The following is a 14,669-nucleotide window of genomic DNA, read 5'->3' on the forward strand; positions in this document are numbered from 1 at the left end:
CAGTTTCTCAGGTCAAAGTATAGACAAAGAAAACAATCAAGTCCCCAGCGGAGTCACCATTCTGTCGCGCGGAATGAGTCGATCTTGCGGACAAGATAGACCTTCCTAGAATCTAAAGAAGACCTAACGACAAGCAAACCAACCAGACACTATCTTTCTCTAAATATGCTTCAATAAACAATAGCAAACAAAGGTTTTTAGGGCCTACCTTTGGTCCAACGCAAGCTTGTGGATGCCCTCGCTCTTTTGATCCAAATGAGCTCCTCTTCGCGAATCTGCAAACACAAACAAGGCAAACAAATTAAATAGCACCTGAAAAACCAATTGCATGAAACATATTTAACATGAAAGTCAAGGAGTCCATGAAACAAATAACATAAGATACTTGTTGAGAAAAATGAGTTTGATTGTATTAATTCAAAAGAAGAAGAACTTTACAACCTTTGCCTTGACGTTGTACAAGCTCCTCCCAGGGTCCAACAAGATGTCTCCTCTACTTTGACAAGCTTCACTCACTCTCCAATGGAACCAAGAGGTATGTGATCTTTCCTCTCAAGCTCAACCAAAGAGTCTTGATTTCACCAGCATTTACCCTCAAAATGTTCAGCTTCTAACCTCTCTAGTCCTCACCCCAATGCATGTATTTATAGTGCAATGGAGGGAAGTTACTAGGTCCTCCTTCAAAGGGATAAAGCCCTCCTTCAAAGGGATAGCTCCTTTAGTCAAGGGATTAGCTCCTTCTCTTTTGGGATGCATGAACCACCTCAGAGCGAACAATCCACGTCAAAATTTCTTCTAGAAAACTCTAGAATTAACCCAAAGTGAGTTTTTTAAGATAAAAATTGTGCCTTTTGACTTTCACAGGGGTCCGCACCTGCACCGTTAGGAACAGAGCGGGCAGGTATGCAGCTTTTGTATACAGAAGGTGCGGGACCACAGGTGACCATGAGAGAAAGTGCGGAACCAGAGTTACATTGATTTTTAATGTCTTTCTCCCACTTCCAAAGCTTGATTTGAAGAGCTGAGGTACTAGACTTGCTTAGGAGGATAGTACAAGTGATGATAGACCCATACTGACTGCAAATAATCATGGTGACGATATTTTTGTGTAACAATTTGCTAACTCCCATGATGATGTCAAAAATGAATGACATGACTCCCTTTTTTGATATTAATGATTGATATGATGATCATCAAATGTATATCCTAGACCATGACCTATATGATGACCCACTAACTTTTTTGATGACCTAGGGCAGGGAAAGATGACGTGACCATGATGGCTTTTCGTGACCTTCAATGCACTAGAGGGAGTAGCAATGAAAACTAGACCATGACTTGTGACCATTTGACAACCATGAGATGTGTCAAATTTTATTTTGAAAAATATATAAATTTGATATAAGACTCTATCAACAATATGAAAAGAGTACATTTGATCACTGTGACTATTAGACACTAACAAGCGGATTGACATCGCCATCTCAGCAAGCTATTCATGTCAACAGTGTCATATCAAGTCGTGTCATGAGTTATCAAAGACCACATCACTATTATGGACCATGTCTATTGTAAATCAAATGTAATGTAAAGTGGAAGTCCAATGGACACACATGAATATGAAGAGTCATGCCAGTTGAAAAGTCATAGGAAGTTGAACATTCATGAGGGTATTCGAAGAGTAAAAAGGGTCAAGCATCACCCTTGGTTATATACACCCCCTCATTGTATGAGAAGAGGACTTTTCACCTTGACTCCTCCCACAAATCATAGATAGTTTTCAATCAATTCTTTGAGAAGCGAGGAGTGGCTCCAATGTCCCACTACTAGGGCTAGTGATGTATAATGTACATATGTGCCTTGGAAATTTTGCTTAACATAGAAGCATGTTTAGGCCACCATGTTTTCATGCATGTCTTGTGGATGTTTGTAAGACTATTCTTTCGGCATTTGTAATTCATGTTTGTTTCACATGTACTAATATGGTTGAACTATTTTAGGTGTTTTAGTGCTTTCCTTGTTGGGAATGTATTGTATTGGTTATCAGTGTCGTCTCATCCTTGTGGACTACTCTGCAGGATACTATACATACCTTCCTTTCTTACTAGTTATAACGATCGCCACATCCGTTGTGGACTACTCCGTTGGATGGTGGATGGGTTTTCCCTTGTACTTTGGTTTTAATGATTGCTACATTTGTTGTGGACTATTCCGCTAAATGTTGGATAGACCTTCTTGGTTCACATGTGTCTCTTCCCAGGGTGGTAGTATTACCTCTCACTTAGAGGCTCACTTTTCTCCCCCCTTTTGCAGTAAGAGAACCTTGACACAGTTATGTTACGCACTCACCTGGCACACTTACCTTGTTGTTTGAAGATACTAGAGTAACACTCTCATATGCTGACAATTAGATTCAAGGAAGATCTCTAAGTATATAACAACTGGACCTTTACACTGGATGGGACTCCTACATCAAATGGTGTGAGGTTTAGTTGGGACTTCATATCAGGGAGATGCCCTTGGTTGACGGATTTCCAGCACCATCAACATATTCTAAGTACACTAAGTTCACAATTAGATACCATGCAAGCCAAAAGAACGAAGGAGGAAGTTGAGTTGGCCTTGGCTATATTTTGTTCAATGTGTTGGAAAACACATCTACTTGGAGAATTTTCTTTGATTAATGTAGAAGTATGTGGCATTTGTGAGTAGAACTATTCCACCTAGGAATGCCCTTCTTTTCTTGGACTTAAAGCAATGTTTCAAGAGACAAATGAGGAGACTAGGAAAATTTGTTATGTGACTCAAAAGAAATCTTAGACACCTCGAACATCTATACCTTTTGATCCTTCCTAACAATTTACTTTCCCTTTCGGATGGTATCCTCCTATGCCATGGCCACAATGGCCCCCTCAAGTGCAAGGGTAAGGGTGGACCCTTGGATGGAGAGGACCCCCATCCTTCAGGAATGACATGCCTCCTCAACCACATCCACAAAAACTTCAATTTCCTTCAAATCAACCCACTGAAACTCAACCAAGACCTCAATTTCGTTCCCGGCCTATTCCAAATCCAAATAATAATAAAATTGTACAACCCACCTATAATGTTTAATTGTCACCTTTTCCTACCTATCCCCTTTTAGTCGTGGACTGTAAAAATATTCATTTATGCTTTGGGAAAGTTATCCAAAATCAAACTACTCCCATTATCCAAGATCAAGATGTACAGGATAACCTACCAGAGCTGGTATTTCCTTCTTATGACCATGAAAAAACTCCTAAAAAGGAGTGTGAATCTGGGGAGGACTTGGTTGGCTACATCATATGCTTACATTAGTTGTAAGTCTGGGGACATGACTATCTCCCATGGAAATTATACTAAAAAACTTTCTCTTTACCCACCATCAAAGCCTTCTTTGGATACAGAGAATCTTGTACAGTTTGAAGATAATGATGAATAGGCTACTAAACCTCTTTTGGCCATTGATCAAGTCCAAATTTTTAAGGAACTTGATGAGGATGATCTAATCTGCACCTTTTTAACACATCCACACATCAACAACAACCCCTCGATTAATATTATTCTAAGAAAGAAAATCCAGGAAAAATGTACACCCATCGAGCTAACTTGACAAATGAAACCAATAGTTTTGTGTGATGCCTTAGAAGATGAATCTAAAACTATTTAAATTTACCATGGAAAGATCCTAAAATTTAATGTTGGATTGGAACCATTTCAACAAGAGCTATTGGTGGAAAATCTTAAAAAGAATAGTAAATATTTTGCATGGGATTATACCGACATTAAGGGAATTTCTCATGATCTATGCACACACCATATTTACATAAAAACTAACCTGTCAGGTAGCCACAATGGAGAATGACCCCAAAACTCAAAGATATAGTTAAGGAACAGATTCAAAATCTTTTGAGTGTAATTTTTATTTACCCTATTTCTAATAGTAAATGGCTTTCTCCCTTGTTGATTATTCCAATGAAAAACAGAAAATGGAGAGTATGTGTTGATTATCGGAACTAAATAAAGATATCTTGAGATATTTATTCCTTCTTCCCTTTATCGACCAAGTCCTCAACACCTTGGCAGGAAAGAAACTTTTCTCTTTTCTTGATGGGTTTAGTGGTTATAACCAGATACAGGTTTCCCCTAAAGATTAGAAGAAAACAACCTTTACCTATCCATGGGGGACTTTCGCTTACCAAGTTCTCCCCTTTATTCTATGCAATGCTCCAGCAACATTTCAACAAGTCGTTCTTGGAATCTTCTATGATTTAACAAATGATTGTGTTGAAGTATATATGGGTGATTTTACGTTATATAGGGAAATATTTAAAGAAGCCTTAAAGAATCTTGAGAAAGTACTAATTCTATGTTAAGAGACTAATCTGTCCCTTAGTAATGAAAAATGTAAAATGCTTTTTGCAAAGGGGATTGTATTAGGACACCACATTTCATCTAAGGGGATTCAAGTAGATCCTACTAGACTGAAGTAATCCTTAAACTACCCACTCCAACTAACCAAAAGGATGTTCATAGTTTCTTGGGGTATGCAGGGTACTAGAGAAGACGTATAGAAAACTTCACAAAGGTGGCTTCCGTATTATTTCGCCTCTTAACAAAAATCATTGAATTCCAATGGGATGATTGATGCTAGCGAAAATTTTAGGGGCTAATATTCACACATGGGCTAATTTTCCATGCTTTTTCCAAAAAATAGATACATTAATCTCCATTTTTTCTAAAAATGATTCGCCAATATTTCATAGCAGAAAAATATTTTACTTTAAAAATCGTCAGAATTTCATATAGAGACTATATAGAAATTTTAGAAAGTTGAATATTTTTACAAAAATATCACCACACATTTTTACAGATTGCATATTATGGAATAGGGAGATTCTTCAATGTTTCTAAACTTTGAGATAAATCTCTATCCTTAAAATATTCCTTGATTGATGCCAATTATCCTTTGATAATTTAAAGGAAAAGTTGACTTCTACTCCAATTATCCAAGGTCATAATTGATCTTTTCCTTTCCACGTACATAGTGATGCCTCAGATACAGCCATTAGAGTTGCACTAGGCGAAAAAGAAGAACATAAACCTTATGCCATTTATTATGTCAATAAATATTTAACTCCATCCTAATTGAATTATATAGTAACGGAAAAATAATTTATTGATGTGGTTCATACCATAAATAAATTTCAACATGATATTACAGGATACCTTGTTTTTGTACATAATGACATTCTTCCATTCGTTATCTCATGAATAAACCAATTACACATGGCAGAGTTACTAGATGGATTCTCCTTCTCCAAGAATTTAATATTATCGTTGTTGATAAACATGGAAGGGAGAATGTTGTTGCATATTTCTTGTCATGACTTCACCATACTAATGAACATATTCATGTAGAATATGAGTTTCCAGATGAACATCTATGTGCATTATCTACTAATATACCTTGGTTCACAGACATTGCTAATTATTTGGTTGCGGGAAAACTTCCACGACATTTGTCTCCGAGAGAATGACAAAAGGTCATCAGGAATAGTTCCATGTAATCTTAGATACAAGGGTACTTATTTAGAACTGGAACATATCATGTGATCCAATAGTGTTTTCAAGAAGATGAAATTTACGACATCTTGAAGGCATGTCATGATGAACCTTGTGGAGGTCATTTTACCATTAAAATAAATGAAAATAAAGTTTTGTGACAAGGTTATTATTGGCCCACAATCTTACAGGATTTGAAAAAATATGTTTGAAGTTGTGACAAGTGTCATAGAATGGGGAAACCAACACAAATAGATGATATTCCACTACAACCTCAAGTCATGATCGAGCCTTTTGAAAAATGGGCTCTTGACTTTGTGGGGCCTATCAACCCACCATCAAGACAGAAGGCGTACATTCGAGTATGTACATATTACGTAACTAAGTGGGTTGTGTTGAAATGTGTAACTAGGTTTGGTCTTCATAATGTTTATTGTAATCAGGATTTTATGTATTGGATGAAAATAGAAAAAGAAATTTATTATTTTTATTCTTGATGCATGTGTTTCATGCTCAAGATAAATTTATTTGTAGGTCATGCATCCATTGAGTGCTTCTAGGTTTGTCATATAATTATTAAGTCAAAGGATTCATTATCATACATGTAAGACCCCTTTGGAAATGTTGTATCCTGTAAAGAAATTTTTTGTAGAGTCAAAAATGTCATAAAGACCCTCCAAGACCTTATCAAGCAAGTTGACCTACATGAAAGATTAATTTAGACTCATGGAATAAATTCATACCCATGGAAATCATATATATAAGAAAGAACTTGACCTCATTTGGACACAAAAAGAATCAAGTTCAATCTCAAGAAGAAAGAAGCAGCAAGACCAAAAGAAAAAGACGAAAATCAAGGATAAGAAGAAAAGAAGCAAGATCAAAGTTTTGTACCTCCCTCTATCTTGTGTTAGGGTTTGTAAAGTTGTTGGGAAGCTCAAAGTTGTTGGAATTTGTTAGGTAAGTTGAATTTGCTGGAATTTGTTGGGAAAGTCAAAGTTCTTGGAATTTGTTGGGTAAGTCAAAGTTGTTGGAAGTTGTTGGGAAAGTCGAAGTTGTTGGGCAATTCAAAGTTGCTGGAAAAGTTATTGGGGTCGAACTTGCTGGAGAAGTTGTTGGGGTCGAAGCTATTGTTGGAAGGTAAAAGTTTTTTGTTGTAAGTTGTGTAAGTAAATATCATCAAGAAGGAATATTACTTGCTCTTGGAGGCGTATTTTTCAAGGGTCTTAGGTCTTGAAATTCATCATTTGAATATTCTATAAGAAGAGAAGAATTATTGTGGGTTTTCCTTTCAAGAGGATAGGTTTTGGCCCTAGCTAGTAGCCTACATTTTGTTTCCTCTTGTCTCTTTTATCTTCATTGTTTGGTAGTTGTTTGATGATAGAAAGAACAATAATAATCAAGTTAAATAAGAAGCTAATCAAGTTAAGTAAAAATAAATCACAAGCAGTTATCAAAGTAAAAGAAATCACCTAATTGAGTTGCCCCTACATTTATCAACATGGTATAAGAGTTAAGGTGACTACATCAAGAAGAAGAGGTAGATTGAAGATCACTTAACTGAACAAGGATACATAAGGGCCAAGAACAAGTAAATCATTAAGGAGGAATAAGAAGCACCAAGGAGGAGTACTCATCTCTAGGATCACATCATCACGAGGATAAGAAGACCTCAAGGACCCTACCTCCACTCAAAGAAATAAGGACTACACTTTTGAAGCATTTTGAAGTCTACATATTCTACATGTCCACATCCAAATAAATCAAGAAGAAGCATTGTCATCATCATCAAAGGAATCAAGGTGATCTCCCTATCTTTGAAGAAAGGATCACATCTCAAGCATATTTGAAGAAAGAAATCTCTAGAAGAAGAAGTATTGTCATCTTCAAGGAAGCAAAATCATAATCAAAATCAATAAGGCATCATGTTGAACATATCATCATCAAATGAGCATCTTAACTTCAAAAGTAAGTATGTTTATATCTATGTTTGAATCTACTATCAAAATTACTTCATTCTACAAGGAAAGAAACAAACTGGTTGGGTCACCAAATTTCCTTGTATGGAAGAAGAGGATAGATTTGATCCTCATGGAGAATGAAATTATTGAATATGTTAAGGGTTCAATATCTAACCCTTCTCAATAGAAATCTCAAGAACTGTCAAAATATACGAAAGGGGAAGTAAGGGCTCAAAGAATCCTCATAGAATTAATCAAGGATTCCCTCATCCCTTATGTAGCAAAGTTGGAGATATCGAAAGATATCTATGAAAAGTTGGTGGAATAGTTTTCTGTAACTACTGTAGGAGAAGTCATATCATTTAGAGCTAAACTATACAAAATGAAGGTATCTAAGGATGAAGGGGTAGGGTCAAGTCCCACTAGCACAACTGGTTGAATATGGGCCTCGTCAACAAGGCGACTCGGGATCAAACCTCACAGGGAGTGGTTGTGCCCTGTGTTAGGGGAGGAGACATGCTAAAAAATCCAGTCAGTGAGGGGTTGGTGTGGCCCAGGTCGGGTGTGATCCCTGACTTTTACGGCTTAGATTCCCCTAGGTCGCAGCTCCTCAAGCCACAAGTCAAGCCTGGAAGATCACAGACAACTTGAAAAAAAAAAAGGTGAAGGGGTAGCCTCATACCTTATGAGGGTATCTCCAATAAGAGATCAACTACAAGAATTATCAGAAATAATGTCTGATAAAGAAATGACCACCGTTGTGCTCAATGCACTACCTAATGAATGGGGAAACTTTGTATCAAGTATCTATGGAAAGATGGAAGCCACTCCATTCAGTGAACTTTGGTCATTATGTAAGATTGAAGAAACTAGGTTGAAGGAAAAGAGCGATGTTGGATCAAGTGAATAAAATCAATCATATGAAGTTGTGGCTAGAAAGAAAGAGAAGTTTGGAAAGTTTGATCCTAGGAAAAGTAAGAAGCTTGACATGTCAAAGATCCAATTCTATGAATGTAATGAATATGGGAACTTCACGAGGAATTTTCCTCAACTCAAGAAGGACAACAAGAAAATAAAAGATAGAAATGAATCATGTGTCACTGAAGAAGTAGATGAAGAACCTGACAAGAATAAATCAAAGAAGGGGGAAGTGGTAGATCTTCACTATTAGAAGGTATCTCACATATTGTCATGGAATTTGACAAGTAAATATCAAGTATAATAGATGCATTAAAGCTGAAATAGAGATGGCATCATTAGAGAAGCATGGAAGGATAGTTGAAGTAGAAATTCTACATGGTTGTAGCAGTCATCCTGATAGAAAGGAAGTAGCTCATGGAATCTCCATTGGAAGCATATAAGGACAATCAAAGTAGAAATCTATATGGTTGGAGAAAGTCATCTAGCAAGATATAAGATAAAGAGATAATCATACATCATCATCATTAGAAAGGAAAATCTGCAGAATGAGAATCATTAAGATCCTCCATTGGAATCTTTGTTAGAAGATTCACCTATATGTAAGAAGAAGCAAGTGTCTCATAGATGGTCTACATTCCTGCACAACATGTGGGATCTAAAAGTTAAAAGGATGATGGTATGATGACCAACATGTTCAACATGACAAGTTGGTTGAAGTACTTTCGTCTTCAAGCAAGGAAAGGAAGCTTCCCGAAGGAATTCTAGATGGCCACATGAAGGAAGAGGTATGTATATATTTGATAGATCGATAAATTCATGTCATCATATGGTTGCAGATAGAATGGTTACAATTATCTATCTCTTGAGCATGATAAAAGAAGAAGGAACTCTTCCTTTAGAAAGATACATGAAGGCATGTAGACACTATGTCTTGAACTCTTCAACATATTGACGTAATATGACCTCATGGAGAGTATGAGGTGGTTGGCATTCATAGTTCTTGTGATAAAGGAACTATGTATAGATGATCTTTTGGAAGCAATATGTGAAGAGAAGGTGAAAGAAGAGTTCATGAAATATGTATGTATAGTCACGTAAGATAAGATAAGTGATCAACATCTGAGAACACAAAGGATTAGTTATGACATTTGCATGAAGAAGTTATGAAGACCTTGATAGGTATAAGAAATCCCTCGTAATATGTTTCTGGGAGATGGATTCATACATGTGCAGGATGTTGATGTTGCAAGAAGATGATGTCATGATGAAAGGCCATCATAAGAAGGTAACTTTGATTTTATGTTCATTTTTTATTTTTTAAAACATCTAGTTGGGTTGTTACAAGGCTACTGAAAGAAGGTTGTAGAAGTCACCTACAACTAATATTCATGTGATTGGATGGAATATCTTGAAAGAAACATGACTTGGAAGAGGTAGTTGTATAAATAAAAGCCAAAAGTAGACAATATGATCACTTTCCGATGAAGAGAAATATGTCATGACTATTGATTCAACACTATGGTTTGTTGAAGGGAAAGTGATGGAGAAGATGGTTGATGCCCTATGATAAGGTGATGATGAAGAAGGCTCCATGATGAAGAGGATGAAGTTCATGAAATGATGCAAAAAGAGGAGCCCTACAAGCAGTTGATAGTACCATGATCTCAACGAAAGAGCAGATAGTTGTTGTTGGAAACAAGTCCCTAGTTGAGAGGGAGCCTGGGAAATTCCCTTGTTAAAAGGGAGCTTGGGAATATTGCTTTTATAGGAATGTGCATATCCTCCCTATTATAGAGGGAGAGATAGACACATAATTCTTGTCTTCATGTTATTAAGAAAGAATGGGGGATTGGGTAAGAATCTGAGATTTATTTTGATACTCTTTGAGGGAGTGGTAGAGAATCCAATTGGAAAGAGTAGTCGAAGAGGAAATTCCTTGAGGATGTGTTATTCGAAGACAAGAATGGTCCTAAAATGGCATACCTTGTGAACATTTGGATGGGGTATGTGCCTTGAGAGACAATGATGAAAGGTGTCTATTAGTCGTTGTCTCTCCAACATTGTGTTATGGTATTGTGGAGATATAGAGTTGTTAGTCAAGGCCTTACTATATGACAATGTTGGTTGATATGATTAGATGCACAGATGTAAGTTGGTATAATAACTTATGAGATGACTTACCAATCTGAATCTTCTTATGAGAATTCTTCAGTATGAGAATTTCCAAGTACGATTTATGGATTATGAATACCTCCCTAGTTAAGAGGGAGTGTTGAAATGTGTAACTAGGTTCAGTATTCATAATATCTATTGTGATCATGATTTTATTTATTTGATTAAAAGAGAAAAATAAAATTATTATTTTCATTCTTGATGCATGGGTTTCATGCTCAAGGTAAATTTATTAGTAGGTAAAGCACCCATTGTTTTCTTCTAGTTTTGTCATAGAATTATGAAGTCAAAATAGTCATTGTCATACATGTAAGACCCCTTTGGGCATGTTGTATCATGTAAATAATTTTTTTTTGTAGAGTCAAAAATGTCATGAAGACCCTCTAGGACCTTGTCAAGCAAGTCAACCTACATGAAAGATAATTTCGGCTTCATGGAAGCTATTCATACCCCTGGAAATCCTATATATAAGAAGGAACTCAACCTCATTTGGATACAATAAGAAGCAAGTTGGATCTCAAGAAGAAAGAAGTAGCAAGAACATAAGGAAAAGAAGAAAATCAAGGATAAGAAGAAAAGAAGCAAGATCGAAGTTTTGGACCTCTCTCTCTCTTGTATTAGGTTTTCTAAAGTTGTTAGGCAAGTCGAAGTTTTTGGAAGTTGTTAGGCAAGTCGAAGTTGCTGGAAGTTGTTCGGTATGTAAAAGTTGTTGGAATTTTCTGGGGAATTCAAAGTTTTTGGAAGTTGTTGGGCAGGTCAAATTTGTTGGAAAATTTGTTGGAGAAGTTGTTGGAGAAGTTGTTGGGGTCGAAGTTGTTGCTAGAAGGTCAAATTTTGTTTTTGTAAGTTGTGTAAGGAAAGATCATCAAGAAGGAAGGTTGAATTGGTCTTGGAGGGGTATTTGTCAAGGGTCTTAGGTCTTGGAATTCGTCATTTGAAGATTATATAAGAATATGAGAATTCTTGTGGGTTTTTCTCTCAAGAGGAGAGGTTTTAGCCCTAGCTAGCAGCCTACATTTTGTGTCCTCTTATCTCTTTGATCTTCATTGTTTGGTAGTTGTCTGATGATAGAAAACGCAATAATAATCAAGTTAAAAAAGAATCTAATCAAGTTAAGTAAAAAGACATCACAAGCAATGATCAAAGTAAGAGAAATAACCTAATTAAGTTGCCCCTATATTTATCAACAGGTTGAAGTTAAGGCCCTACCAAAAGAAACAAAATAATTAGTGGTTGACTTTTTGTATGAAGAATGTTTTGTTCGATTTGGGCTACCTCGCGAAATTGTTACTAACCTAGGTACTCAATTCACCTCTAACTTAGTCCAGTCCATCGCCGAAAAATTCAAGATAAAGCATCAAATGTCCACTCCATACCACCATGAAACAAATGGGTAGGTGGAAGTTATGAACAAGGTTTTGGAAGCTATTCTAACAAAGATAATTGAGAAATATCACAAATATTGGGCTGAAAATCTCTCATAGGTCTTGTGAGCTTACAGGGTCACCTGTAAATATGCCACATGATTTACACCTTACAAGTTATTGTATGGAAAGTAAGTTACTCTTCCTATTGAATTTGAAGTAAAAACATTAAGGATTGCCTTACAAGTTGGAATGGACCTCTTAGAAGCCCAAAAGAAACATCTAGACTAGTCAAATGAAATTGATGAGATGTGCTAAGAAGTTGTTCAACAAATGACTATAGTTCAACAATAATGGGAAAAATGGCACAAGAAGTTCATCAGAAAGAAATAATTCAAAGAAGGTGACTAGGCCCTTTTATTTGACTCAAGGCATAAAGATTTCAAAGGAATTTTTCACACACGTTGATTAGGACCTTCTAAGATCTAGACTATATTTGACAATGGATTAGTAAGATTACACACAATTGATGATGCGTGAATTCCATTGATGGCCAATGGAATCGATTAATACTATACCAGAAACCTAAATCTAAGGAGGGATTCGTTGAAGAATTGAAGAAGAAAAATGATCTTGAAATTTTAGAAAGGTTGGCTATTCCACCCTTGTCTACAAACCGATAGTTGTTAGTCCTATATATATATGAAAAAAAAAAATATCTAGTGGCAAAAAGTTGGTCTCGGGCACTGCTAGCACTTAGTCAGATTGGAAAACCAAGTTTTGGCCATGTACTAGGAAAAAGAGAACCTTCTCATCGTGAAAACCTTTTTGGAGGCATGACGAGATAACACCTCTCTTTAAAACTATGGATACTAGTCAGCGGAGTCTAGAAAAAATAATAAATAAATAATATATATCTATATATATATATATATATATATATATATATATATATATATATATATATATATATATATATATAGATATATATATATATATATATATATATATATATATATATATATATATATATATATATATATATATATATATATATATATATATATATATATATCTTCTACGAGTATGCATACTTAGTTATGAGATGACACATGATTATATGAAGGTTAGTTTTCTTTTCAAGATAGATGGTGGGATCTCTTTCAGCAGCATGAGCATATGAATGGGAGCAACTACAATCTTATTGCGATTCTGTGAACCAACAGGTGTCTTCTTTTCAATCTCTTGGTTTTTATTTTAAGCGGGAAGTCTAAGGTTCGTTTTTGTAAAGATAGCATGTATACCTGAAAATTTTAATGCCTTACCATGTCACTTGAAACTTTAAGCCATACATCCTTATGAAATTTTTCAAGGTTACCCATTTTATCATCTCCAATCACCCCTTGTGTTCAAAAGAAAATATAAAGCTCTCCCTTCAACATTTCCTTTCTTTAATCCATATAGAAAAGACCCTAATTGAAACCCCTATACACCCTTTCGATCAACATATATAACTTTGAACCCTTTCGACTTATCTACCTAAGCCTCGACCTAGCCTAATGTTCATATCATTACACATATATATGTGTGTTATAAGCCTTTCAATATCAACTTACATATAAAACTATATATATGTTACATATAGACATTAGACCCAACATATTTTGGTTCAAACTAGTTGTCAAAGAGCGGCACATTATTACGCCACTTAATTCTATGACATGCATGACTAGTTTAAAGGATGATTGATATCATGACCCATTAATTCACAAAATTCCGTAGCCAGTGTGAAATCACGGTTTTGTAGCTCAAGAAATCTGAAAGGATTTAGCTAGTGCAAACTTAATTGCAAAATTATTTGAACAAAGACAATCGTAAGGGTTCGAACGAGGATAGTAGTGAAGGTACGAAAATGGTTAGCAATGAGGGTTGAACAAGATGGTTGCAAAAATCTTAAACAGTAATAGTCCTAGAGGATTTGGAGAGTGGGAAGTTCGGTGAATAGGGAAGAGCCTGATAACATTCATAGTATTGGGATCAAGCTTGAAGTTTGGAGTATTTTTGAAACCGTGGGTTGGACTGAATTATTGTGGATTTTTCATGGTCATGGTTGGGCAGTTGAGCTCGAGTTTGCAAAAAAAATTAATGGGACCAAGGCCATAGTAAAGAAACTCACCATTGAAGTTGATGAGAGGATGATTGCAGAGGTAACTCATCTCTCCCAAGAGGGAGAAGCTTGGTGTAAAATTTTCAAAATGGACAATGCCTATTGGGTCTCATTCTTCTGCGAACCATCCCCACTCTTGGATTTGAAGAAGGGGATAAATTGGGAGGCCCTACTCCCTCTCTGGTAAGATGCAGTCTTCATTATTATGAAACTCGTCACTTGCAAGGGGTGGTTTAGCATGGTGTACTATTACCATGTCCAAATTTTAGTTCATTTATCAAGGCACAAAATGCTTAACATGCCTCACTTCTTGTTAAATGATTTTAGGAAGATGGCTTCTCTGGTATATAGGAAGAAGGACCCTGAATAAAGCTTACACCACCAGGGGTTAAATAACATGTGTGTAATGGAAGAAATTCATAGGCTAAATATTTCATGGGATGCTTTCCTCTAAGGGTTTAAGAAGAAATATTGAGCCAGGGTTTAATTTGATTAATA

The sequence above is a fragment of the Pinus tabuliformis genome, chromosome 3_2 (assembly GCF_031772625.1).
Source record: "Pinus tabuliformis cultivar Carrire ecotype Pingquan chromosome 3_2, CPIR1, whole genome shotgun sequence".
NCBI classification, from domain to species: Eukaryota; Viridiplantae; Streptophyta; class Pinopsida; order Pinales; family Pinaceae; genus Pinus; species Pinus tabuliformis.